A 26568-nucleotide genomic window follows, 5' to 3' on the forward strand; every position below is an offset into this window, starting at 1 on the left:
GGCGCATCTAATGAGAAACGTATCTGCCAATAACCCATTTATGCAACTCGACTGGGGGATTTCAACAGCATCCCTATCCAACTGCTTCTCGAGTTGTCTTTCGCTCTGCCTGCGCCAGAGTGAATTGCGACGGAACTTGACAACGTCGGATGGTCAAACCGAGATTACAGAACTGCCAAGAGCTATACAGTCACGCGCTCAGGCTGACAGAGGAACTCTGTTACAGCAAATCAAATATTTATCGGGTTCCTACATCCGGATTTACCAAAAAACAAAGAATGAGTTGATGTCTGGTGACATTTACAAAGACAATTATGAGTAAACCGTAGCATCTGAGAGCTTTAACCATCCTTGCAGGACCAACAGGGCCACAAATCAAACGTTTTCCTCAAGTGCCAAACTTTAGAGGGATACATGCATGAGCAGACCTGTCCAGTACATCCAACGCTGTACAGTACAGAAGACTGAACTTGTACAGTGCAGGGCATTAGATTAAGGCCAACATTTTGCTCGTGTGGTTCATCAACAAATCACTCTTCGTCACGCAATAAGGTTATACCATGTCTCTGACATGGCAAATATTGGCAGATCAGTGGTACCCCGGGGGAAGGGGCGGGGGAGGTCGATTTGAAGAACGCCGTCGCTCTCGACAAATCCAGAATCTATACTCGCATCATTCCATACTCACACTCACTCCGACTATAGGCGGCGCACAGCACACATCTATATCTGGACCAGCGCAACTTTGACATCCGAGGGCCTCGGGTGGCGGGGCGGTCAGTGTTTACACAGACTTGTCCCCCCCGCTCAAGCTCATTACTTGGGGAGAAGCAGGGACGAGGTGGGCTGAGTGGGTGAGCCGCTCCAGGAAGCTTTTGGTGTGCAAGTAATAAGAGCCAACACAGCCCAGTGGTCCAGAGGGAGAATGGAGGGGGATAATTGAGCAGCTAATGGTCATTGAGAGCCATGCATCCACCTCTCTGGTTAAATATAGCCCAACGATCTGACCAATCATTAGGAGTAAGGCTTTTCCGGAATCCATGGATACCGGGATATCAACCCTCCCCACTGGGAGAAGTGCCATCCACACATACCGGCGCTTTCTATGGGGATGTGTCAGTTTGGAAGTGGAAGATCACCGTGCACGATTTGGACCCGGTCAGTCGAAGGAAATATCTGACAGGAATGTCGATCGTCGACCTACAAATGCAGATCACGTATGCAAGGTAACCTCCTACAGTGTATTAAATAGTGTAGGTACCAAAAACAGTGTTGTGCTTTGCACACCAGTAGCTACTGACGTTAAACCAACATCATACCGCCCATAGCCACTGTAGATTCATTATGATCTGATATATTAAGTATTAATGAGTCTTAGCATTAGCATTGAAGCTGATTCCAGCTAATACGTGTATCTGCATGACAATAGTATGCATCTGACAGCTGATGCGAGTAAAGGCTTATGAATATAAATTCCTGTTAAATGTCACATACACCTGCAGGCTATACAAAGGGATTGGGGACATGTCTGTACTGAATTATCAATATAACAAGCTTATTCATATGTTAAGATTCACATACACAGGTTTGTGTCCCCTGGAATGAAGTATTCATGCTTGAGCAAATTATTGAAGAGACTTGGATTTTCAACTGTGTGTGCATAAGGCTGTCCTTAAAAGCATACACATAGGTCTTTGTTCATCAACATATTCACACTCTCTGCACTGCTTAAATCTGGGTTATACTGTAGGACTAGACAAAATGGAGGACTGAAAAATGAGACACATAAAACAAACAAAATCATGACACACTCCACCAAATGTGATTGGAAACTACTTTACACCTAAGTGCACCCAACAACTCATTTAGGAGAAGTACTGAAGCATTGAGAAACTGCTTTGTATCAGCCTTCCAAACGACAGTGATCTTAAGTCATTGAGGAAACTGTAAACTGAGGGTGAGTGTAAAACTGAAATTACTTTCCAAGTGTCCAGACAAAAAGAATTCTGAACCCATATGAGATTACGGTGAGAAGAAATGGCGGAAAAAAGAAAACACTCAACAGATTTGACTGCCCTCATCTGGAATCCAATCTGCCAGTCTGAAAGAAAAGAAAACAGGCAAAAAGTGCTTTCTGAAGGAAGGTATTTTAGTCTTTTATCCAACAACTACAGCACTCAGCAGGAAAAGGCAGCGGCAGCCAACTAATCATTGTTACCAAATCAAATCTATTCTTTCGACAGATAATGAAGAACCACGGCGAAATTACAGATATTTACTGTGCTTGTCTGCTAGAAAAAGCGACGATTCTTTGTTATGCCGGTGAGCACGGCAGGTCACACCAAAGTCATGTGTCTCTGTTGAGATGGAAATTAACTTCTGCCTCCAGGCAATACAACCTAGTGAGCCCCAGTTTGCTGGTGACCTCTCCGACTGGATGCGTGTGGGAAACCGTAATAGCATGGGGGGGGGGAGGTTTACAACCCCTGCCGATTAGCATTCCGCTGTTCATATGACACGTTCGGGAGGACAAATCTGCAATGTTGCCAGTCAGTTAAGCCAGAGCACAGCGGTGGGGACACTGGTGATGAACCCGACTGATTCACCGCAAGCGTCCAGAGGGCGGGCCATCTGCAGACATTGTCAACAGCCCCCTCGACAGCAGAATCACCGAAGGCGAGGCCCTCTGACAGCCCCAAGAACACTTTCTTACAATGACGCTAGCGTCCTCATCAAATGTCCCCATGGTGCCATATCGTATATGAATCGCATCACATTTATTAGATGCTAAGGGGATGAGAATTGAAGCACCGCTCGAAATCCCCAAATATGTTTTGATTAAAAGACAGAAGGAATCTGATTTTTTACAGGCAATTAAGTCCTAATAAATGTGTCGGAACTTGGTGGGGGAAGGTTACATCTGGTGCTCCCTCAGATGAGGAAGGTTAACCGCCTCCCTGGGCGAACGCAGGGGTGTATGTGTGGCTGTTGAACAGGGGGGCCAGGAGCCCCCTATGGGGTTGGGACACACTCAGGAACACATGAAGGGAGCAGCAGCAATTACAGAGTCAAGTTGTTTACAACCCGGCGCAACGTTCTCTCCTAACAATAACCATACACGACGCTCAGAAAATGACACCAGTTTTGTGTTCCCGACTATTACATCTTGTTGTAATGAGTCCACAGTATAAGAATACCTACGACAAGACGATAACATTGTGTATCGGCGCGATCACATTCAAGACTCAATATTCACTGCCATTTAGAAGTGTTTTCCAACAGTCCATAGAGGGTGTACCAATCAGATAGAAAGTTGCAAAACGTAAGGTTGCGCCTTGGTTATTCACTTCCTATGAATGTAGTCACAGTTTATATCGTAATCGTGAGTACAGAAAGGAACCGGTATTATAGTGGTCTTGTCAGGATGTTGAACTGCGGTATACTCTCAACCGTCTATAGCGCAGATTGTGGTTCTCACAGGTGTTTCTTAGACACTCCCTCATGCCTGTCTCAAACACTGATTCCCTTGGCAGCGTCTTGTCTTGTTCTTTGAGAATATTGAGGAACATCATGGCAGTTTGGGAGCGATGGCATTTTAAAGCGGATTCCACGTGTGGATCTACATTTGTTTCCCAGTGTGTTTGTGTGTCGTGTTGTCGGTGCACACCTACAGCGCTGTGTTTGTGCGTGCGTGCGTGCGGGCCGGGGTCTGAAGTGCCTCTACAAAAAGTGCAAATCTCTGCAGTGCTTGCATCATCATTTACTTACCACAGCCATGCATTATTTACCATAAAAGACCTAAAAATGGATCTTCAGGAAACGATTTATTCTGGTACATTACAAGACCGAGGCAGAGTGTCTGAAAACAGAGAAATGTGGGGGGAAATGAGGGTCAGGAAACTATCTCCGCCACAATACTTGTTCCGCTGCCACAATGAAGACGAACGCAAAGACAACTGGAGGACAAGCAAGTTGAAAAGGCTGAACTCCCATCGAAACGATCCCCGGAAAAGAAATATTGCATTCAATCTCGATGATCCTAAATTAGCCTTCCGCGCAGGTAGGCTAGGCACTGAAATAATGTTGACGGTTGGCAAATCCTTCAGTTTGAAACTGTGTTTGAAACCAAATTGCATGTCGCTAAAACAGATTTCACGCTACAGTGCTCTAGGTATACAATGCCACGCAAGCAATGCCTGGTCGAAACATTAATGGACTACCATTACCTTAACACCCATTGACCTTAAAATATGCCACCTTTGAATAATTGAACATTAGTTAAGTGTCATGTAATGCTAATATTGACCTTTTAATATGGGCCCCGCACGTGTTAACAATATACATACACAGTATATAAACTCTTAGCAGAGAACTTATGTCTATGTACACAGTCAAGACACACAGAGAGGGTTGTGTATCCCATTTGTTATGTTCGCTGGGTATACCGAATAACAAGCCTATTGTTCTGTCCTGGTCAACCGTTAGGATTTGATTTCAGACACTGTCCCTCCGAGGGTCAATTTCGAACATGGCCTTCACTGGGAACTGAACTGCGAGGCCGGTTTTGTTGTCTTCGTTTGTCTCAGGGCTCCTGTATGAAAGCCTTGCCAGCCCTTCTCTCCTCAGACCCAGTGTATTTCCCCCTTCATCCGGAGACATGGCCTGGGAAAGATCAATTTCTGAGCCGTTCTCTCCATCCTGTGGCCTCTGAGATTCTTGCGGAAAGGATAATTGTGGTATCTCACGCACTCTTGCAAGCAGTAGGGACTCACCTGAAATAAACACGGCTCACTGCAGAGAGAACAACAGTACAACACTAATTGGGCTCCAAGCAGGGAATCGGGAACTGGTGGCAAAACATACCTGTTTTTCCTCGACTGGGAAGATGGAAGAAAAGATTGAACGTGGCACTGCAGCCTAGGGAGTGCCACGCGAACGCCGGATGGGCGATGAGAAAAGCGGCTCTACAAATAGAATTGCCTTCGGATTTGTGCGTTTCTCATCGCAGCTTTGGGGCTGTTTCACTTCTGTCTAAAGAGCAACATACCTCATAGGACTGATGTGGGGTGAAGGGTACAGAAGCTCCGAATTTCATAATGTGCACTCTACTGCATCTTTCTCTCTCTTTGTATCTATCTCTGTGTACTATGAAATATCCTGTGTATACGCTGCCGTAATGTTGCCCTTTGGCGAGACAAAACACATATCTTAACACTGGGTAAGCTATCCAGGACAGCAGTTGACCAAATAAATGTGCTTGCGGTCAAACTCCACTTATCCCATTGCGGATGTAATATCAAAACACCACATTATCTAGCATGGACTCCCAAGCCTAACCTGCGCGGCAATCCTCCTTCCACACACAACCGTACACACACAAGGACATAACCTTACACACACACACACAACTGTGTACACACAAACTTGTCACACGATTGCTGTAGAGGCTTCATTAAAGTTGAGGTGTGATCGACAGTATGCTTGTTCTATGATGTGACAATCCTGATCGATCCATTATTGGATTTGAAAACGGTAATCACTCACTTATTTAGTCACAAGGTCAGTGCGTCAATTCATGTCACCGTATGTGCGTGTACGCTGAACAGGTACACAGCTGGACCACATTCTAGCTCCCTTTTTGAAATACATTTTTTGGGAGCATCATCACATTTTGTGTTCTGGCTTTTCCAACTCTCTCCTATGAGTTGGTGTAGAAGGCTCTCAAGGCTTCTGTGGAGCTAGGAGCTGAATTCTGAGGTGATGTGGCGGGAAGTAAAGAATGTATGTCTATGGAATGGAATGTGGTGTCTGCGGGAGAGATGAGACTGTGTGCATGTGGACCAGGCTGCCATGTAGGTACATTGGCATAAGCAGAACTTGATGTCTAGATGTGGGTTGCCTATACAAGCCCAAGACAATGTATGCAGAGATGAATTGAGTTGAATTATCCTAACTGATTACCCTTAAAAAGATCTAGTTTGATCTACCAGATTCATCATCTACCAGTTTTGTCATAAATTAGTCAGTTATTGTATTATTTTCTAGTGTATAATTCTTTGTGTAAGAATTACAGTACAGTAATCATTGCAAAGAAAAAGTGTTCTGTTTGATATCTTTTGAGGACCTGCCTCACCAAAGAACCCGTTTGAAAACGAGGGCTTGTTCCACCACATCAGCCCGGTTCCCCAACGGCTCCTGACGAGGTTACACAAGCCACATTCATCACAACACTCTTCACAATTTGCTTCCCGACAACGGGCTCTCCCGTCTCCCCGAACAACCCCTTGGATCGTTCCGCAAATCCAGGTCACCGCAGCCCCCCCCCCCCCCCCCCTGCCCGCCTTGCTTACCTTATGCAACAATTATGTCAAAATCCATATAAATAGACATCCAAAATGTACTGGATTACGTAAACAATCTAAATTGTCTGTGGGGGGGGGGGGGAGGGGGGAAGAGAGAGAGAGGACCCGGGGGTGGGTGGGGTGGGGGGATAAGAGAGGACCCGGGGGTGGGGGGGGTGGGGGGGGTTGCTACACAAGGCGAGGAGGGCGAGCGTTTAAGTGGCACCGGGGCCTCGGCCACCGCTAACGCTAATGCGCTAATTAAGAGGCTGAGGGGGTGGCTATCTGCAGGGCGGCTAATTGCCCACCGCCGAACGTCGGCGCATCCCAGCGTTCCCTGACGCGAGCCAATTTATCACCTGGAGGGAGGAGAGAGCCGGAGGAGGAGGAGGAGGAGAAAGAGCGATAGAGAGGCGTCGACCTGGGATCTCGCTTGGAGTCTAAGGGCAGTCGTTCACTCTGTATTTGTAGCGCTCATGTCCACAACTTGAGCTGGCTTAGCTGCCGCTGTTGTGCTGACTACTCCATGTGCCTGATAAATTACCGGTGAGGCTGTTCGGAAGCGCGGAAAAACCGACCCGGTTCTCATGGGGGTTAACTAACCACTCTGCCCTCTGACCTCATACCCCCGACCTTCACGGTAACCGTAAACCCTTGGAGCATATACTTCCAGAAGTTTCTTCAGTGGCGTGAACACAGCTGGAACACGCTTCTGTTGTTGATGAGGCATGGCCACCTTATCTGCTATGTATATCCAGTCCCGGTTGCAAACGCATATAGGATTACAAGACGTCTATTCTGTGATAATTGGTTGAATGAAGTTCAGGCCTCTTCCTGTCAACAAATGCTGGTTTTGACAAAAGCCACAGTTAAACCCAGGCTTGTTGTGTCAACAATACAGACTCATTGTGATGAAGGCGGCCTCTGCAACCATGAGCGTGCGTGCGCCGTTTCCTAGAGCTAGCTTGAAGAAATCCAGTCAAATTTGCCAAAGGTGCTGTCGTGCATGCCTGTGGATTTGTTTTGTTTGGATTGTTCTCTCGTTCTTCCCCCCTTCGTTCTCTCGTTCTCTCTCTCTCGCTCTCTTTCCGTCTCTCTCACTCACTCACTCTCTCATGGTCTCTCTGTCTCTCTCTCTCTCCCCTACTTTCACACTCCCTGAATCAGCAGGTCCCTTCGGTAAACAAGGCAGAGTGATTGTTGGATTCGCATATTCCCGAATAAATTATATTGCATTTGCGCGATAAGGACGGCGCTGACGCCTGTGTTTCTCCCCCCCCCCCCCCTCTCTGTCTCTCCCCCTCTCTCCCCCTCTCTCTCCATCCCATATCTGCCTCTCTCTCTCTCTCCCCCCCCCCCCTTCATCGTTCTTAGCGTTTGTGGCTGCTGCCGAGCATTAACCCTGATCACGAGGGACCTGGGCGAGTGAGAGAGCGCTGCTCAGAAGCCGTGTTTTGGAGGGGAGAAGAACGCCTGTGCCCGGGCCCCTGGAGGGCCCCGCGCTGCCGACTGAACGGATGGCTAATTCAGGACTGATAATGATGCACGCTCATGGCCGCCACCAAGGACAGGGATGCGCCAGAGAAAGGGAGAGAGAGAGAGAGATATGGAGAGATATGGAGAGAGAGAGAAAGGAAGAGAGAGAGCGAGACAGAGAGAGAGCGAGAGAGTCAGAGAGAGAAAGGAAGAGAGAGAGCGAGAGAGCGAGAGAGCAAGAGAGCGAGAGCGAGAGCGAGAGCGAGAGAGAGAGAGAGAGAGAGAGAGAGAGAGAGAGAGAGAGAGAGAGAGAGAGAGAGAGAGAGAGAGAGAGAGAGAGAGAGAGAGAGAGAGAGAGAGAGAGAAAGAAAAGGGGGGGGGGAGAAAAAGTGGGTATGGGGAGGGGCGGTCGATAGGAAGGTGAGAGAGATGGCAGGATGGGCAGAGGAGAGGCAGGGAGAGGCAGGGAGAGCTCCTCCACGCTCCAGCACCTCGGCTGATCACAGCTCGGAGGGGGAGAGTGGTCCAGTGGTTGATGGGTAATTCTCTGTGTGTGCGTGTGTGTTGTGTTGTGTGTGTATATTGGGGAGGGGGGCACTTCCAGTACTGCACATTCAAGACTCATCTACATATACATGCGTCCTCTAATTGTGCTGCACGCATGCATGCAACCAGGAAGAGAAAAAAGAGGAATAAATCTCCATTAAAGATTGGTGTGAGTCTTTTCCAAATGAGTTAGGCAGAGGAGTGAACCCGCCCCTCCTACCTCCCTCCTCTCCTGTTCCTTTGGAGGATTGGTTGGGCTGCTGGTATTTTGGCTGTGAAAAAGAAACTGGTGGAGGGCAGGGCCATGAATATTCCAAATGACTAATGTTGCACATGCTTATTTTTGACATATCTGGCCTCCGTAGGGAAATAAAACACTTCTAATGCAGGGGGACCATCTGTTATCTGTTGCTGGTGTTTCAGAGCAGGCGCATGGTGCCCGGGCACACACACGCTCACACTTGTGTACACACACGCGCATGCACACTCAAACACACACACGCACACAAACAGCAGGAGGCCCAGACAGACACTGGACAAAACACTACACAAAACCACACTCACACACTCTTACAAACCCTCTCTGACAACCACACGCACACACACTACAAACACACACACTACAAACACAGTTTCCACCGGGAGCAGGCCGAGCAGACAGGCACTAAACTCCTATACAAATTGCACGACTCCTTTTTAATTCAGTGTGTTTGTCAGATGTGCTGTAAATCTCGGCAGCGGGGTGACAGGGAATATACACATTTTTATGCCGCCTATAAATACAGCCTGCCTGCTTGCCTGTCTGTCTGCATGCCTGTCTGTCGACCTGCCTGCCTGCTTGTCTGTCTACCTGCCTGCCTGCTTGTCTGTCTACCTGCCTGTCTATCTGCCTGCTTTTCTGTCCACCTGCCTGTCTATCTGCATGCCTGTCTGCCTGCCTGTCTATCTGCATGCCTGTCTGTCTGCCTGCCTGTCTGTCTATCTGCATGCCTGCCTGTCTATCTGTCTGTCTGTCTACCTGGCTGTCTGCCTCCTCACACAGGCAGCCATGGTCAGGGACAGGAGCGCAATGCTGAAGGGCAAGAAGCACCGAGCAGCATCACCTTGGAAACCAAACACAGCGAGGCACAGCAGCGTCTGTCTCAGACACACGTCAACAGGAAGTGGATTTCTCTCTCTAGACTCGTAAGCACGTGACCCGGGGGAAAAAAACGTTCCAGTCTGTCAGGGAATGGGAGTTCTCGAGTCATAATAGCTGTAGTCGAAACCAGAAATGATGGCGTTAATATACAAGACGTGAGTGATCAGCAACGGACATTGCAGCATTCTCAGGAGGATCTAAGCAAAATGGAGAGATGCCCTATTCTGGAGTTAGAGAACGGAAAACTCAAGACCTTACAACCAAGTGTGAAACATCAGAAGGACACGCCTTTACGAAACCCACATCCCAACGTTGAGGCTGCTGCACCTGCAGCCTGAGATCTCAGAGTGTCCGAGTGAGACAGAACAAAGACCGACTCGATCAGGATTTGTCCGTATCCAGGTCAACCACCCGAATCAAAAGCTGAGGATTGGTTAACACTGCTGGGCTGGCTGTATAAACCTTGTCTACCTTGCACAGCCTCACATGTTAAGAGGGTAGACCGACATACATTGGAACGCATATGGCAAATGAAAGTGCTAGATAGCGTTTTAAGATACGAACACAATCCTTGCACCTTGACAGGTTGCAAGTATTCCATTGTTTTTGTCATTACCACAACTAAAAGCAAATTTTTTTACCATATTTACTCAATGTGGCATCACATTGTGCACCAAAAGCCATGATTTGCTCGTCTCAATACAAAAACATTTTAACGATGTCCAGCGTTTGATTAACCGCCTTTTTGCTTTTGGTAAAAACTCACATTGTACGAACCCTATACAGTCAGGATATCTCATGATATTGTCTCGTCCAAATAACCCATTTAAACCTTGTTGACAACAGATGTTACCCAATTCATTTGAGGGTTCTCCCTTTGAGAGAGGATGCAATGGAATGTGTGATGGGCGTAGCTACAAAGTCAAAATTTTTTGCTCAGAATGTTGTTTTTGAGACCCTGTTTTGGGCCGAAATGACCTTGTACGTGCAGTAATTGATATTACTTAGGACTGCTTGCATTTTTTTTATGATTATTGTAATTTCTTCTCTGATTGAAATGCGGACTGATTGTTGTGCTGATGCGGTTAAAACTCAAACGATGCATTTTATAATACAAGAGCCTCACATCTTTATACGCATTTATAAACAAATAAATTTATATGACATTTTCATAGCAGGTATTACATTTTCATGACTGAATGATGTTCATGTGTGGTAATATACATCCATCTCCTATCCCCCTCCTGCCAAAGTGTCGCTTGTCACATTCATGCGAGCCATCACCGTAGGTGTTACTGTCGCCAGATGTCCTACTATGATGTAAAAAAAATAAACCCGCCTCTTCCGTGTTACTCCATCACACGTATACATGTCAACACGCTGGTCGGGTGGCTTTCGTGTCAAACCTGTGTGTATCTATCCTGTCTAATTATTGGCCGCGGTTTCAGAATGGGGTCTGAGTCACAGCTGTGACTCTGAAGAACGAGTGCGGCCGCTAGGCTTGGACGGCGCCTGCTCCGAGACGCCCCCTGGAGGTCGCGTGGGCAAAGCGCACGTCGAGCCGAGCCGCAACGGCACGTCGATCAAACGAGGTGCGTAACGTCCTGTAGATGCTAGACACACAGTGAGATGTAAAACCTACTGTTCCGATTAGCGACATCCACGGCCTTTCAGAGGAAGGCGGAGGTGATGTCGCCTTGTTGAACACATGACATGCTAGCGCTCTCGACTGTATGATAGCGTCTCCCGTGGACGTCTCGTACCTCAATGAGCTCTCTATCATATCCTTGTCTGGTGAGTGGCACTTTGGGATGAAAAGGTGTTTTTTTTTGTGCGTGTGTGTGTGTTTCCTTAAAGCGCACACGCGCACACACCACAGGATTAGTCATCAGCCTTGATCTGACGGCTATCTCGTGGAGCACAATGTGTGGCTGTAATGGGAAGTTTAGTAGCTGTGTGTGTGTGTTGCAAGGGTGGGTGTAATGACTTACCGCTCACGGCAGCCTTGATGTCGGGGTCTCCATCCATACGGCCGCCTGGCGCGGCACGCGAGCCTTTGATCTACACACGCGTAATGGAAGGAGAGAGGGAGCAGAAAGCAGGTCATAGATCTGTCTGCTGCGAGGACCCTGGCCATCGCCGCCACTCGTGTCCTGGAGGCGTGTGCGCTGTGGCGTCCGTGTACGTGGGACTCGCATTGGAGGTGTTTGTTCGTTGTAAGGGGGCGAGGGGGTGGGGGGGGCAAAGGTGTTCAAGTGGCTCTGAGAGCTTATCGCAGCGCCATGTATCAGGGCTGTGTGGTGCACTCCTCCACAGACAATGTGGAGAGAGAGACAACAGAGGGAAGAGAGAGAGAGAAAGAGAGAGAGACAACAGAGGGAAGAGAGAGAGGCCAACCAAACTGACTGTGTTCCAGTCCTGTCCCTGCCCCCCCCCTGCATGAGGATGCTGGGATCCTGCTGCCGCCGCACACCTCTGGGAGCGCTGGGCGGAGCGCTGGGCGGAGCGCTGGGCGGAGCGCTGGGCGGAGCGCTGGGCGGCACGCTGGGCGGAGCGCTGGGCGGAGCGCTGGGCGGCGCGCTGGGCGGAGCGCTGGGCGGCGCGCTGGGCGGAGCGCTGGGCGGAGCGCTGGGCGGAGCGCTGGGCGGCGCGCTGGGCGGAGCGCTGGGCGGCGCGCTGGGCGGAGCGCTGGGCGGCGCGCTGGGCGGAGCGCTGGGCGGAGCGCTGGGCGGAGCGCTGGGCGGAGCGGTGGGCGGAGCGCTGGGCGGAGCGCTGGGCGGAGCGCTGGGCGGCGCGCTGGGCGGCGCGCTGGGCGGAGCGCTGGGCGGAGCGCTGGGCGGAGCGCTGGGCGGAGCGCTGGGCGGAGGCCACGCAATCCGATGGAACATTTTGCAGCCAATGTTCAATTAGCAGGATCTGTCAAAAATCTAATCCAACCTTCGCTTTGAGGAGGAAGGGGGGCGAGGAGGTGTAACTTTGAACCCCCAAGAGCCTTTTTAGCCTGCTCTGATAAGTCGGCACGAGAAGTAAACATTGATATTTCCTACTCGCACGTGCTCCGATGGATATTGATATAGTGATATATACAAATATTAACCTCCAACCGGTTTGCCGTTGCTGTGTGATAGCGTTTGTTGGCGCTTGTGGGCGTTTCAGCGAGGAGAGAGAAAGTTCCAGAACACCTTGGTGAAGACTAACCCTGGTAAATTGCGGTTGTGGATACAGTACAAAGCGTTTCATATTTGTGAAGCGGCAGCAACGTATGGGCAAAGACAAGAAGCGTGACGCCGCTCTTCTCTGGGGACAAAAGGAATGTAGGTCCCCTTTGATAACGGGAATCGCAACCGACACGAGACGCGTTTGCGCCACTAAGAACTCCACTCTCGATCCTGGTGTGTGAGAGGAAAAGACGCCGCGGAATGGATGGTGGCTCCCCTCTCTCCTGGGAGAAGGAGAGACCTGTCTGAGGTAACGCTGACTGGAGATGTGCGTCGAGGAGGATGGGATCATGGGGGGGTTTCAGGCTGGGTATAAGGGCTGTAAGGCTTCGTGGTGGATGTGCGGTGAGAAATGCTGTTGGGTATGCTTTGCCATGACGGACTTCAAATAAAAAGTTACCCGTCGCTAGGCTAGCTCATTTGGCAGAGTATTACATGTTTGCTGGTAACTGTTCATTTTGCCAAGTGGGTCAATTAAAAGTATCGAGCGGATGAAATTAAAAACATCTACAAATGTGTGTTTATGAATTGTTGCAGCTGTGAGAAACGATGGAAAGGGAAGATCCAACACAGGAAGAGCTGTTTGCTCACAACAACAACGTCAGCTCAGCAAGACTTGGCCTCCTGCAGCCACAATATCCACACAAGCGACTTGGTTTGCGGTGTGTGCGGTCTCTCCACACACACACACACACACACGCACAGACATCTCGAGTCCTCTGCACCACACCTTTCCCACTCCCTCTTTGCGGCCTGGTTCTGTACGCGAGACACAGTGAAAGACGCACACAGGCAGAGCCAAAGTTCAAGCCGACTAGAACTCTCCCTCACATGAGCTGGCACGCAAGACAAGGAGCGCACACGACGCAACGACTGCGCAGCATTTAAATGAGTCTCTGTTCACTACTGGGGGGGTTTAACTCCTTAGGTACACACTACCACATCCCGGGTAACCGTCCTCCGAGAGGAAAGATAAGTAAATGGGAAAAAAAGAGCAGGAACCCTCGGAAACCTGAATTAATTGACAAGCAGATCTTTTCCAGAAGTTTCGAATCATCAAACAGATTTCATTTCGTCTCCCACCGCCACCCCCACACCCCCCTCACCCACAGCGCTTCCTTGAGGGACTTATTTTATAAATACAGCCCTAATCAAAATAAATGGCGAAAAGCTCTTTGGGAGTTGAAGGCTATACACAGTTACATCAGAGGAACCGATGTAATTGAAACGGCTGCGTGCGCATCAGCCGAGTTTTAAATCGACTGAGATTCCCGGCTCATGCGAGGGTTTTTTCCTTCCCAGCGTTCCGAAGAGCTTTTTCAGTCCCGTCGTGTTTTTTTCCCTGCTCCCCCTGCATTTGGCAGACCTATATTTGTGACGGCCAACTGTGAGTGACATGGGCCTCCTTCTGAGTGTGTTGTACCGAATTCCCTCTGCTGTATTTGTGTGTGTTTACAGTACGTGTGCCTTCCTCTCAGACCACCTCCCTGTGTGTGTTTGTGTGTGCTCTTACTCCTCCCCAGTGTGTGTGTGGGTGTGTGTGCGCGTGTGTGTGTTCCTCCTAGTCGGCCTCCTCGTGTGTGTGTGTCTTACACAGTCGACGCGTCTGAGAGGCCCTCCTCTGTTGTTTTGCGCTGACGGCTGTTCTCGTCGAGGGGGTGGGTGTCCGGACCAGGCTGGTTGCCGTAGCAGGTCACTGATGTGGGCCTTGAGGGCCATGTGATGGATATGACACTGCACTTGTAGTCCGGGGCCACTGCCTGGCATCCTGCTGTGGGAGAAACTACGTATCCCAGCAGACTGAACAGGAGAGTGGAGAGGAGAAGTAAACTAAAGTGTTTGAAGTGTAGCTTCAATGACGGACATCGACAGGCCCTTAAAAAGAATGTACAGTGGCCGGTATTAGCTGAAAGGAGACTAATTATGCGGAAATGGTGTTTTCTCACATCGCTGTAGAATTTCCTAATAGGGTTCCCGTGTGACTGACCTTTCGTTTCTTTCTTCTTTTAACGGCTATTAAGGACAAACATTTTGGCTAAAGGACGTGGCATTCATGTTCCTTCACGTGGCAAGCTGTGCCAAGCAGCGTGTCAGTGATAAAAGCTTGTTTTGTCACTCTCCCACAGCTTTGACTAGGACAGAATGTCACCAATGCGAGGCTTGTAACACTCGGCGACTAAGACAGTGCCACGTTTCAGGAGGTCACATCCTCGCCTGTCTGGCATCGGGACCGCCTTGTTGACCCTAGTAGCAGCGGGGGGGTGGACGGAGCCACTGTGAATAGTGCGCGCGCGCTCTGCGGAGAGGTAAAATAACGAGTCGTCGGGCCGCCACGCGGCGAGGAGGAAAGAGCCGCTGCGGATCCTTGGCCTCTGGCTGGGAAGCTGTGAAAAACGTCTACCTCCCCCCTCCCTCCCTACCCCCCCCCGCGCCTTCCTTTTCCCCCCTCCCTTCTTTTCCCCTCCCTCCCTCCCCTCCGCTGTTCGAACGGGGGACAAAGTCGCCGTTTCTGTCGCCGTGCTCGGCGGATGCTGCTTCTCCTCTGTCTCTCCCGCTCAGGGTTGGACTGAGCGAGGGGAGTCAGAGGGGTTCGACCAGCGGAGCTCTTGATGAGTTTGAATGACACGAGGCAGAGGGCACCCCCATGTCACCTCCTCCTCACAGCCTTTCTTTCGATGCGAGCTCTATTTGGGAACACTTTCCTTGAAGGGGGTGCCCATGACACCTTTTGTGAAATCATTCGTGGCACCTTCACGACTTTCGAGCGTCATTATGAACGATACATCGCAACGAATTGTTTAAATGTTGTTTGACGCCAGCCTGGTCCTAACCAGACTCTCGTACATTTCATGTGTACAGAGAGTCTGGGCTCGCTCCATTGACAAGCGTTAACTTCCTTGAAGGCGGGTACTCTGTTGAAGTTAAAAACTATTGGATCTGCCCAGAGCCACTCTGGATCTGCCATAACCAATCGCTAGTGTTCGCCTTACATTTACATTTACATTACATTTAGTCATTTAGCAGACGCTCTTATCCAGAGCGACTTACAGTCAGTACAGGGACATTCCCCCGAGGCAAGTAGGGTGAAGTGCCTTGCCCAAGGACACAACGTCATTTGGCACGGCCGGGAATCTAACTGGCAACCTTCAGATTACTAGCCTGCTTCCCTAACCGCTCAGCCACCTGACTCCCTCCGCCTTAGCCAACTCCTTCACGACTAACGGAGCTAGCTGGAAAATCAAACGAACCCCATGGGGATCAAAGATTGTTCTTGCTCCGGCTTAAACTTTTGGATATTCGGCAGCGTTGCCACAACGGGTCGAATGGCTTCGCTCGCATGTTCTCCGCCGCCATTACGGAACTACAACACAAACTAGCGCACGACATCAACGTCATCGTTCTCAGCCACTCCCTCTGTTCGCTGATTGGACAGGTAGAAAAATTAACCGGAGACATCTGACTTACGTACCTCATACCCAGACCTAGTACAGAAGCAAAATCAAAATTGAGCGGAAGTACGTAGGAGGGCAGGGCCAGGCTAGTTTGATGCTGCATTTCTGAATAAAAGTTTTTGAACAAAATCCCAGAAAAAATTTATAGGCATCTAAATGAAGTAACAAGGTTTGCCTTTTTAACGGTCAAAACAAAAAAAATATTTATATTTTATATTTGTCTAACATCATACAACTGTATTAAATGTAATTTAAATATGTCTGGTACCCTGCCACACCACACCCGTGTGTGTCTGTGTGGGTGTGAATGCATTTTGGAATTGTTGTACATTTACAGTACCAAGACCCTCTTCAAGGAAAGTATCCAATATTTCGTTTCCTCCCCTCTCTTTCTCCCCTACAATCCCTGTCAGTCTACAAAGTCTATATTCCAATAGAGCAGAAATGCCCTCAAGAACATCAAAAAAAAATAAGCTCACTGTACAGAGAAAAAAAGTGTAGAGAGTTTGTGTGCGCACGTGTGCGTGTAAGTAAAGGGAAAAAAGTGCCTCAGCAATGTCTTTGGCGCCCTCCACCTCAGAGTGATGGGCATATGTGACAGATTTACATCCTGGTCCTAATTTGATAGCTGCTAATAAAAACGGAGCATGCGGCGTTGAGACATGCGCCCCACTACATTGGCACCCTCTACTGCTGACAGGGTGCATGCTGGGAGGCCCAAGATTGACAGCCGACAGGCTAATTTACGGTTGATCTCGGTAAGGCGCAGTGGTTTCTGAAGTCGAGTGGGGGGGGCAACTTCCTGTGTGAGAGCTCGACGTGGCCCGAGGTCTGGCCGTCTCCGTCTCTCCTCTTAAACGCTCCAGACTGCGGAAAGCACGGGCCGTGTGCGTGTGAAGCGGGCTGTGTGCGTGTTCGCATGTTCCCCGGCATGCAAGCGTGTGTGCATCCGTGAGCTTTCTGATGTGACGGGGGGGGGGGGGGGCTGGAGGAGAGAGAAGGATAGCCACCATGGACCCACATGCACTTTGTCATGTGTGATCGAGTGGAGCACCACACACGGCATCCGTAAAAAAGAAAAGACAAAAAAAAAAGGGGGGGGGGGTGCCTCACAAGGGCCACCACTTCCACATCAAAGGCACGTTGTCATAACAGACCGTCATAACAGACCGTCGCAGCCACCTCGCCGCGGCGACACCGCTCGGCTGCTCGATGACGCCAGCGTGGGGCGGTGGAAATGGGAGCCAGGGCAGAACACACACGCGGCCGACGAGCGAGGAGGAAGGAGAGAGAGAGAGAGAGAGAGAAGGACGGGGAGTTCAACAAAACGGACAAATTGTCAGGATGTGCGCGGCAGAACGGCGATTCTGGAGAGGGGAAATTGCCGTCGCGAGCCGGCGTTTTCCCCACCCCTCCATGAAATTGAATATCGCGGAGGAAATGAGGTGTGCTTTCCAATAAGGGGGCAGGCGATCATCGCAGCCATCTCGCATTTGGGGAATGTGAAATTGAGAGGCGGGCTTCTGTAAGAGATAGAGGCGGGGGGGGGGGGGTGAGAGTGGTATTTTTCTACTGTTTATACAGGGCTGTGTGTCTCCTGACAGAGAGGAGAACAAAGAAAATGCTAGCAGGTACAGGTGGACATGGAGGTGGCTCGGGAGTTTCGAGGGGAGCTTCTCCTCGTCTTTTCCGAGGGTTTCGGAAGTCTGATCTGCGGCCGGCCGTCAAGTGTTTGGTGACACGGTGAAAAGGGCTCCACAAGTAAAGATAGATTCGACCGATCCGATGGAGACGTCTGGGCCAGGCAGAAAAAAAAACCTGGATTTCCTATCAACAAGAGCTGATGACTTTCTCGAGGTAAAACCCCAGGAGTTAAACCCAGAGTAGGAAAATCTCTGCGCTTTCACATTTCACATTTAGTCATTTAGCAGATGCTCTTATCGAGAGCGACTTACAGTAAGTACAGGGACATTCCCCCCGAGGCAAGTAGGGTGAAGTGCCTTGCCCAAGGACACAACGTCATTTTGCACGGCCAGGAATCGAACTGGCAACCTTCAGATAACTAGACCGATTCCCTAACCGCTCAGCCACCTGACTCGCTTTCATCTCTGAAGCTGTGCTGAAGCACTGAGCGCTATTCTATATTTCATGTGGGACGGGGCCTCCAAAACATCCGATTGCACAATCCCTATAGGGGGGTCAGGTCAGGACAACACCCGAAAACAAACTCACCTATCCTGCAATAAAAACGAGCCGACAAGGTTGTGCCATGCGCGTTGGATGTCGTTCCTCGTCAATATTTCAAGGGGACGAGTCACGCGAGGTCAGCCGCTGGGAGAGACTGCTGGAGACAGTGTGCTGGTCCACCTTCCCCTGCAGGTTTCTACTGCCGTACACTGGCCATGTTGACCTACAGTGCATCAACAACATCTGTCGACCAGAAATTGAAACCCCCTCTCCAAGAGTCCGGTTGACTCATGTCCGGCAGTATATACGTGAAGGTTTGGACCAACCAATGAGAGACCCGGCTGAAACACCCCCCAGTTATTGGATGGTGAAAAATTGACAATCTATCACCCCCCCCCCCCCATTTTTTTTGGGGGGGTGATAACATGCTAGAATACTAAGCTTACCATCTTCGGTGGGTAAATCTGTCCCCTTTGATGTCGTCTTTCTTTGTACTCTTTAGCACAAAGGATTATCATCCGTGCATTCTCCTTTAGCACGAGACAAATACGTTGAAATGCTAATTTGCTGTTCCATCATCGCGTGGCGCTCGATTCACGATCATTGGAAGCGATAGGAAATTCGAAGTGAAACGCTGCCTGGACACAATGTGTAGCACCGCACCTGACCATGTGGAGTTTGGAAGAAATCCTAAATGGGGCAGAGGAAAACAAAAAGGGGAAAAAGGGTGTAAGAGTGTGTGTGTGTGTGTGTGTGTGTGGGGGGGGGGTGAGTTCCTCGTCACTGGCGCCTGCATATCGGCCTGTCAGGAGGGCCTTTCGTGCCACACTCTCCATGCCCGGCTGAGTGAAACCGAGGCAATGTACCCCATGAAATATTCAACAAAGTTGTCTTTGCTAAAAAAAAAGAAGGGGCAGGGCGTGGTGCGAGGGAGGGAGGGAGTTACCCCAAATGCTTTCCATGTCAGGTCTTCTTAGGTCTCTTTACAAGAGCAGCGGCGGGGGGAGACAGCGGGGGGTCCATTAAATGTTCACACAAAAGCACCCCCCCCCCCCACAGTGGACCGGCGCCTCACCACAACCCATCCCTGAAAATAGTCCACCCCCAAGAAAAGAATAGTCCAAGAAAAGAGAAGTGCAATGAGACCCCGCTACTGTACTCTCTCTCTGGCAATAAGCTGTTATCTCCTTCTGTGTGTCTCCTCCCTCAATTAGCCCTCTCTCGGGGTTGAAGCACCTCTGTGGCTCGCCATGCCTTGAAAAGCACGGTCGGGAGGGGGGGGGGGGGGGGGAAGCATGCTTAAGATATGACATTTCCGCATCTATAATCGTTCCCAAGACGATCTCTCGTCCAATATCGCACACACCTTAAAAAAAATACTCAACCTTGAAATGATGAAAGAACATTGCTTTTGCGCCTAACCCATACCACCCGGGTGTCGTTACTTGTGGTAATGTAGAAGCTATAAATGGCAACAGGATGGCAATGATACGTGCTGTTTGCATTGTGCACTCAGGTTCTTCCTCCTATTAATAACAATGTCCTGGCGCTCCTCCTCCAAGACCTCCGGGAGACTTGTTTGCCCAGCCTGTCAACAAAACAGTCCTCCAAGGTGTTTTTAACACCTCGCCGACCGTATAGAAGCACATCTTTACGTTTAGCGCCGATGAAGACGACAACATGGCTGCTCAGCATATCCTGCTTTTAGAAACATGATGAATGACACAGCGCTAAGGGGAGAGCAAATGACCCTGTGTGTTGGCTGCTCGTCTGGTAACATGGGGGCAGTTAGTCGGAGTTCAGGAGCTGTTTCTCTTCGAGGTGGCCCTTGGTGCCTGAAGTAAATCTGAATTGGATCTTGTCCGCAAGACGCTATGAAATTGTATTTAAGAGCCCCGGCACTCTAAAAGTTATAGATTTAAAAATGCCATCATTTTGGCTAAAGGAACAGCACATTCTCTGTTCCGTGGTCAATTTGGACAGGAACGTTTTGATGGAACTCAGAATGGTTCACATTTGCTAAGTAGAAGAGACAGCACCTCGGGCACAAAGTGAGGGAAATTCCAACAGAGCCTTTGTCTTCACCGGCACTGATAAGTTTCTGTATGGATTTTTGCAGAACTGGAGCCTCCCCAAACACAAAGCAGACGGATCCAAGCTGGTGGGGGAAACAGAGGCTGGGGAGGCAGCAGACTCTGGTGGGGGAAACAGAGGCTGGGGAGGCAGCAGACTCTGGTGGGGGAAACAGAGGCTGGGGAGGCAGCAGACTTGATGGCCCACGTCTCCTTAATTGTTATGCAAGCCAGTCAGCCCAGTGATACTGGTAGGATGCCACCCACTCCCCATCTACCCCCCTCTAACCCTCACAACATTAGCGCCAAGCTAAACCAGCTTGTAGTCCAATGTAAAAACGGTCTGGGGGTTTGTGTGTGTGGGGAGGGTATAAGGGGAGAGAGACAATGAGCTTTTAATTGGGGCCTGTGATTCGGCGTGAGTCATTACGCGTGCGAGCGTTCCAACGACGGGCTGCTGTCACGGCGGCGGCTGTCGGCCTTGTCGCCCCGTTGCCAGAGTTACGCCGGTCGCCGTTCGCAGCGCCGTGAGAAGGCGTCGCAAGCCGCCATCGACGCTGTGGCGCTCGACTTCAGCACAACACAATTAGAGCCCACACAGCCCCTTTGTATCTGTGTGAAAAGGTCACTCCTGTCAACCCAATATAATGCTCTCTCTCTTCCTATCGAGATTCTGTTTCAAAAACATCCTGGAGAAGACAGAGACAGAGAGACAGAGAGAGAGACAGAGAGACAGAGAGAGAGACAAAGACAGACAGAGAGAGAGAGAGAGAGAGAGAGAGAGAGAGAGAGAGAGAGAGAGAGAGAGAGAGAGAGAGAGAGAGAGAGAGAGAGAGAGAGAGAGAGAGAGACAGAGAGAGAGACAGAGACAGAGACAGAGAGACAGAGAGACAGAGAGAGACAGAGACAGAGACAGAGACAGAGACAGAGACAGAGACAGAGACAGAGAGAGAGAGAGAGAGAGAGAGAGAGAGAGAGAGAGAGAGAGAGAGAGAGAGAGAGAGAGAGAGAGAGAGAGAGAGAGAGAGAGAGAGAGAGACAGAGACAGAGACAGAGACAGAGACAGAGACAGAGACAGAGACAGAGACAGAGACAGAGACAGAGACAGAGACAGAGAGAGAGACAGAGACAGAGACAGAGAGACTGGCAAGGGGGTGGGCGGGGGGCGAGGGTAAAGAGGACACGGCCAACGTTATAAATATTAGATCAGTAAATTATATAAATATATGACAACGGTGACTCATCACGCATTCAGCGGAGAGAAACTCGATTGGCGGAACGGCGGTCTGGAGAAAGGAGATGGAGGCCACGGAGGCCACGCTTCAGAGAAAACAAGATGGCGCGTTCAAGCCCGAGCTTGGCGTGGACACAGACTTCAGCCGCTCAGACAGACATCGGTTGACCTGACAGATGTATCCTTGCAGCTGCTTTGTATACATAGAAACACACACACACGCATCTGTTTTTAACGCCCATTTCTCCCAAGCATGTCGGGAAGACACTGCTCCCCCCTCCCCCCCGTCGCTGAATAGCGAGGAGGAATCAATTCAATCTGTTGGACATTGACTGAGGGAGATATGTCTTTTTTTTTTGGGACAGGACGCAATTGAAAAACAAATAAACCTGCGTGTATTTGACTGCTGTTGCCATGAAACAGGAGGCCGAGTGTCTTCATATTCGCATTCCATGATAGGAAGGCCGGCGGCCCAGATAAGTCCGTTGGACGTCCCAAATCTAATCTCCGCCCGAGTGTTTTTTTGTCTATGGAAATGACGAGCTTCTTATCGGCGCGGGTGGGTTATTTGTGCGGACTCGCTGCAAAGGGACTCAATCACCGCTGCCCAGCGATAGGCCCCGCTCTCCTCCTCCCCCCCCCCCCCCCCCTCCCTGTCTTTCTTTATCTGGGGGACAGGAAATGAAAGGATGGTATCTTTTCGGCGCCCGTGGTGTCTCCGGTTCGGGGGGGCGGCGACTGTGTTCGCGTGGCGAGGCGCTGCCCTTTTCTTTAGGGGCCCCCTTAAAAGGGGAACCTGCTTGTGTGTATGCAAACAATAGGTGTATTATGGGATGCTGGGCGCGTGTATGTGGAAGGACCTTTTCACAGGGTTTCCGTGGCGCTATGGAAACACTGGCCTCAGACAGGTTGGACCGGAGTGAGGGTCTCTGTGGGTGTGTGTGTGTGTGTGTGTGTGTATGTGTGTGTGTGTGTGTGTGTGAAAGCAAGAGAGAGAAAAAGAAAGAAAAGAGAGCGAAAGAGAGAGAGAGAGCACAGGAAAAGCAGATGTGTACCTCTCACCATGAATGTATGCATGCTAGATGTTGAAGAAGCCCCCGAAAGGCCAGGCATAGGAAGAATACAAATAAGGGGTCCCACCTCCCAGGTGGGACCCCTTACATACATTACGTACATTGTTACCCTGTACATTGTACCCCTTGAACATTGTACAGGGTAAGAAAAAACACGAGGGGGACGGATGTGTGACGGATGGAGGGAGGTATGGTCATGAAGAGGACGGAGAGGCAGAAGTCACGAGACGGAGAGGTCAAAAGAAAAAGGAAAAAAGGAGAGGTGCGGAAGGATGAACGAGTGGTAGGGGGGGGGGGGGGTTGGGGGCAGGGTTTCACTCAGAGGGTAAAGTAGGGGATGGACGGAGAGAAGGAAAGGAAGGGAGGAGTGGAGAAGGGAAGGTTAATCTCACCTTTACACTGTCACCCGCCCTCAGGCTGCTCCAGAGTGTCTGCTGGAACCTGGAGAGATCCACCTGCTGGTTCCCCCCTAGCAGAGCCTGTGGGAATGACACACTGATGAGCATGACACACACACACACACGTACGCACATTCACACACCCCTCGTACCTGCCAGCCCTGCGGTTACAGATGTATAAAAAAGTGCATTACATAACTGATAATAAACTGTGCGTGCGTCTTACTTGCCCCCAAAATATCCCCTTCCGCCATTTCTGCTTATCATTTCAAGCCAGTTTCTCATTACATCAGCTTTCGCAGCCACGCGGCTGAGTTTACTGCTTATATAAGTCAGATGATATTAATCATATAGAAGGGCAGTAGTTACGCAGATATACTGCAGGTTTTTCCATTCAGAGCACTTTTGGTTTCCTTGCCGATGTGCGCACAGGCTGAGGTTGTGCCACCCTGTTCCTAGCAACCTCCTCCACAAAAAAGAAGAAGAAAATGGCCAGTTGAATGAACCCAGACTACTGTAGATGGATGCTAGCGGGTGTCACGTGACCCTTTCATAAGGGGAGGAGGAGAGTATGGAGGGCGGATTCGGCGGAGCGATGTCCACCAGTGAATACCCATCAGTCATCGCGTGTGAAGCCGAACATGAAGGCCACTGTGTGGGCAGCAGAGGGACTGGCGGAGGAAGGTGGCGAGGCTCAGAGAGAGAGCGAGAGAGGGGGGGGGAGAGAGAGAGAGAGGGGGTTTATTCATGTGCAATGCGGAACACTGGAAGCCATTTTGGCAGCGTGCGTAGCGCAGCAGGGTGGTGACCTTTCAGATCCCATGCGCAATTAAGCTAAGCTAATAAACACGAGCGTGCCGCGGCTAGCCTCAGCGACCAGGGCTCGGACAAAGTGGGGACAAAAGACTCCCTCACTCAGGTGAATCACCGTGGAGATCAGCGGGAGGGGGGGTGAGTGTACTGGGAGAGATGTTGAGTTTGGAGGCATCTGTTTTAGTCGGTAGTACCTGTAAAACTCCCTTCTGTTTCTGATTTTGCTTTCTCAGAAACTACCTTTGGAACAACAGACATTGTTCTCATAAGATAAGCCATGAATGCAACTGGGACGCATGCGTACCATTGTGCTAGTCTAGTAAACTGCAGTGCACAATGATCAGGGATGTAGGTTTGTAGGTTTCCAATTCCTGTGGGGAAAAAGTCTGTCAAAAAGACAGGGTTCAAATACAAAACTTTTAACTGTGAGGACATGATCCCACATGCCGCAAAGCCTGGCGCCGCACTCATCATAAAATCATTTTGACAGTCCAGTCTTTAGAAGAGAGACCAGACTGCTCTTTGGAGTGAAATACAACATAAAACTGCTAGGTCAGGAGGATTTGCCAGGCAGCCCAAGTGTTCAGAAAACGTCATAATCACTTAGAAACCAAGATGTCAAATCAGGAAATAAATGTGTCATTTGGTATGCATATTCCTTTTTGCCGGAGGCTTAATCAATACCATTATAGTTGGAGCCATTTCTGTAGTTCTTAAATCTGCTTTATTGACAGCACCCAGAACAAACGGATACAATTACACACTCTAATGAAGCGTCTTTGTAGATTTGTCTAACTGTTTCGGAGCACAGTAAGTGAATTTAAGAAACTCATGTGAACTCTCTTTTCCCTGGGCATACAATTGAAATGCATCTACCACATAATGCATGTAAATTTATTACTGTATTAAATAAATAGTAGATACCAACCTAACCACCATATCTGGAATACTCTAAATTAGTCCGTCAGCTTTAGAATGAATTTGTAACACTTACGCAATGTCAAACTGCAAGACTGTACATGAATAAACGGTTAACAGGTTAATTTGGAGTATGGCATGGTTTTGACACGATTAAACACTATAACTATGACTTAAAATAAGTAATAATTTTAATAATTTGCATAAATGTAATAATAAATTTTTTAACATATTTATAAACACATGTTTGTCGCCTACTTGTATGTACACCAATCCACTTCTTATGCCTATTAATAAAAACATAGTTCCAAAACAATTTGTTCAATCTCCATTCGTAGATTGTCTACATTTGTGAGTAATCTACATTTCTCTATGCAGGCATTTTCTTTACCAGATATGGCCTTTGAATGATTACAAATAGTTTGGAGATATATTACTGTTTAACTACAAATATACAATCATATGAATCCAGTGTCAGAACTATTCCTTAATGTATTTCGCAAAGCATTATACACACATCCACCTTGGTAAGATATATTACATTTCTGTTTCGACTTATGAAACATTTCACCTTACAGTATACTGTCGAAGGTGTGGCAATAGCTAGGGCAAATATGGTTTCATATCATCTTCCAACACACCACACAAGTGGAAATATTACACGCCCACACAAGTACATTTGGATAGATTTCAAACGCACGCGTACCAAATTCTACTTGTAGGATGTCGATCTTATGGATATTCCTTGTAGAAAGTGGAATCGCCACTTTCTCCACCCACAACAACTCACTCAAAGCCATGTACGGAAAGTGCTCGTAAAGTCACTGCCCAAAGAAATATCACGTATATGATCACACTCATCATGTGACTTAGACCTGAGACCTCAAGAAATTCTGAAAAAAGTCAAAGACCACTGTGGGTGTTGAGTCTGCAGCAGCAGAAGAGGTATAAATGACATTTAATAGATATAATCCTATTTGTTTGCTCTTCATAAACATTCTGATGGCTCAAACCAGTGGTTGACCTTCTCTTGTGTTAATAGATGGTCAGAGATGCCCTTCCTAGTAAACCTGGTGGGCAATACATATTAGAATACCAGACAACCAAAGCCTTGGGCTCCAGACCCAGGAGACAGATGATTGCCATGTTAGTCGACCCAATGAGAGAGATGCATGGTTACGTTTCTTCGGCTATGTCTGAGTATATTACTAGGAGTCAAAAACCATGCAACAAGCCAACGTATACAGGTACAGTCACACTGTAGACTCCCATTGCTACAGTGTGCCTGGAGAAAGACACCTTAATTAAGAGCTTTGATTGTAGTTTGGGTTGGCGCCAATCACAGTGGCGTCAACTTTAATTATATTGGTTTGTACAGAACGTCGGCACAGGTGATCGAACAATAGCGATACAGACCGTGATCAACAAAAGCAAGAAAATTGCTCGATAGAGCGCTGCATAGTTTCGCATTCCATTCAAACCCACGGGGAAAGCACGTATCAAATACGCAAAGTCGGGTTGCGAGCAAGCCCCAAGTGGACGACGGACAAAACACTGTTGCGCAGAAACACTGTCCCTCCCAGGCGGGGACAGACGAAACACTCATTTGACCCCTCAGCTGCTCCCAGCCTCTGGTGAGTGCAACATGTGGGTTTCTAGATGTGACTAGCAGCTCTGCAGCTCAGTTGTTTTGTTGTCA

The 26568-nt window shown here is 49.2% G+C and overlaps 1 long non-coding RNA gene across 1 annotated transcript in view; it reads right to left on the bottom strand.

Annotated features, from left to right (window-relative positions):
- LOC134009538 (uncharacterized) overlaps positions 1-23220 on the bottom strand; it is a 44327-nt gene extending 21107 nt beyond the window's left edge. The window contains exons 1-2 of the long non-coding RNA XR_009928243.1: positions 23133-23220; positions 11496-11565 (exon numbers count right to left, since the gene is read on the bottom strand). This is a non-coding gene — a long non-coding RNA (uncharacterized LOC134009538). The remainder of the gene's footprint in view (positions 1-11495; positions 11566-23132) is intronic.
- Positions 23221-26568: the final 3348 nt, after the last annotated feature.

This window comes from Osmerus eperlanus, chromosome 23 (assembly GCF_963692335.1).
Source record: "Osmerus eperlanus chromosome 23, fOsmEpe2.1, whole genome shotgun sequence".
In the NCBI taxonomy this organism is placed as follows: domain Eukaryota; kingdom Metazoa; phylum Chordata; class Actinopteri; order Osmeriformes; family Osmeridae; genus Osmerus; species Osmerus eperlanus.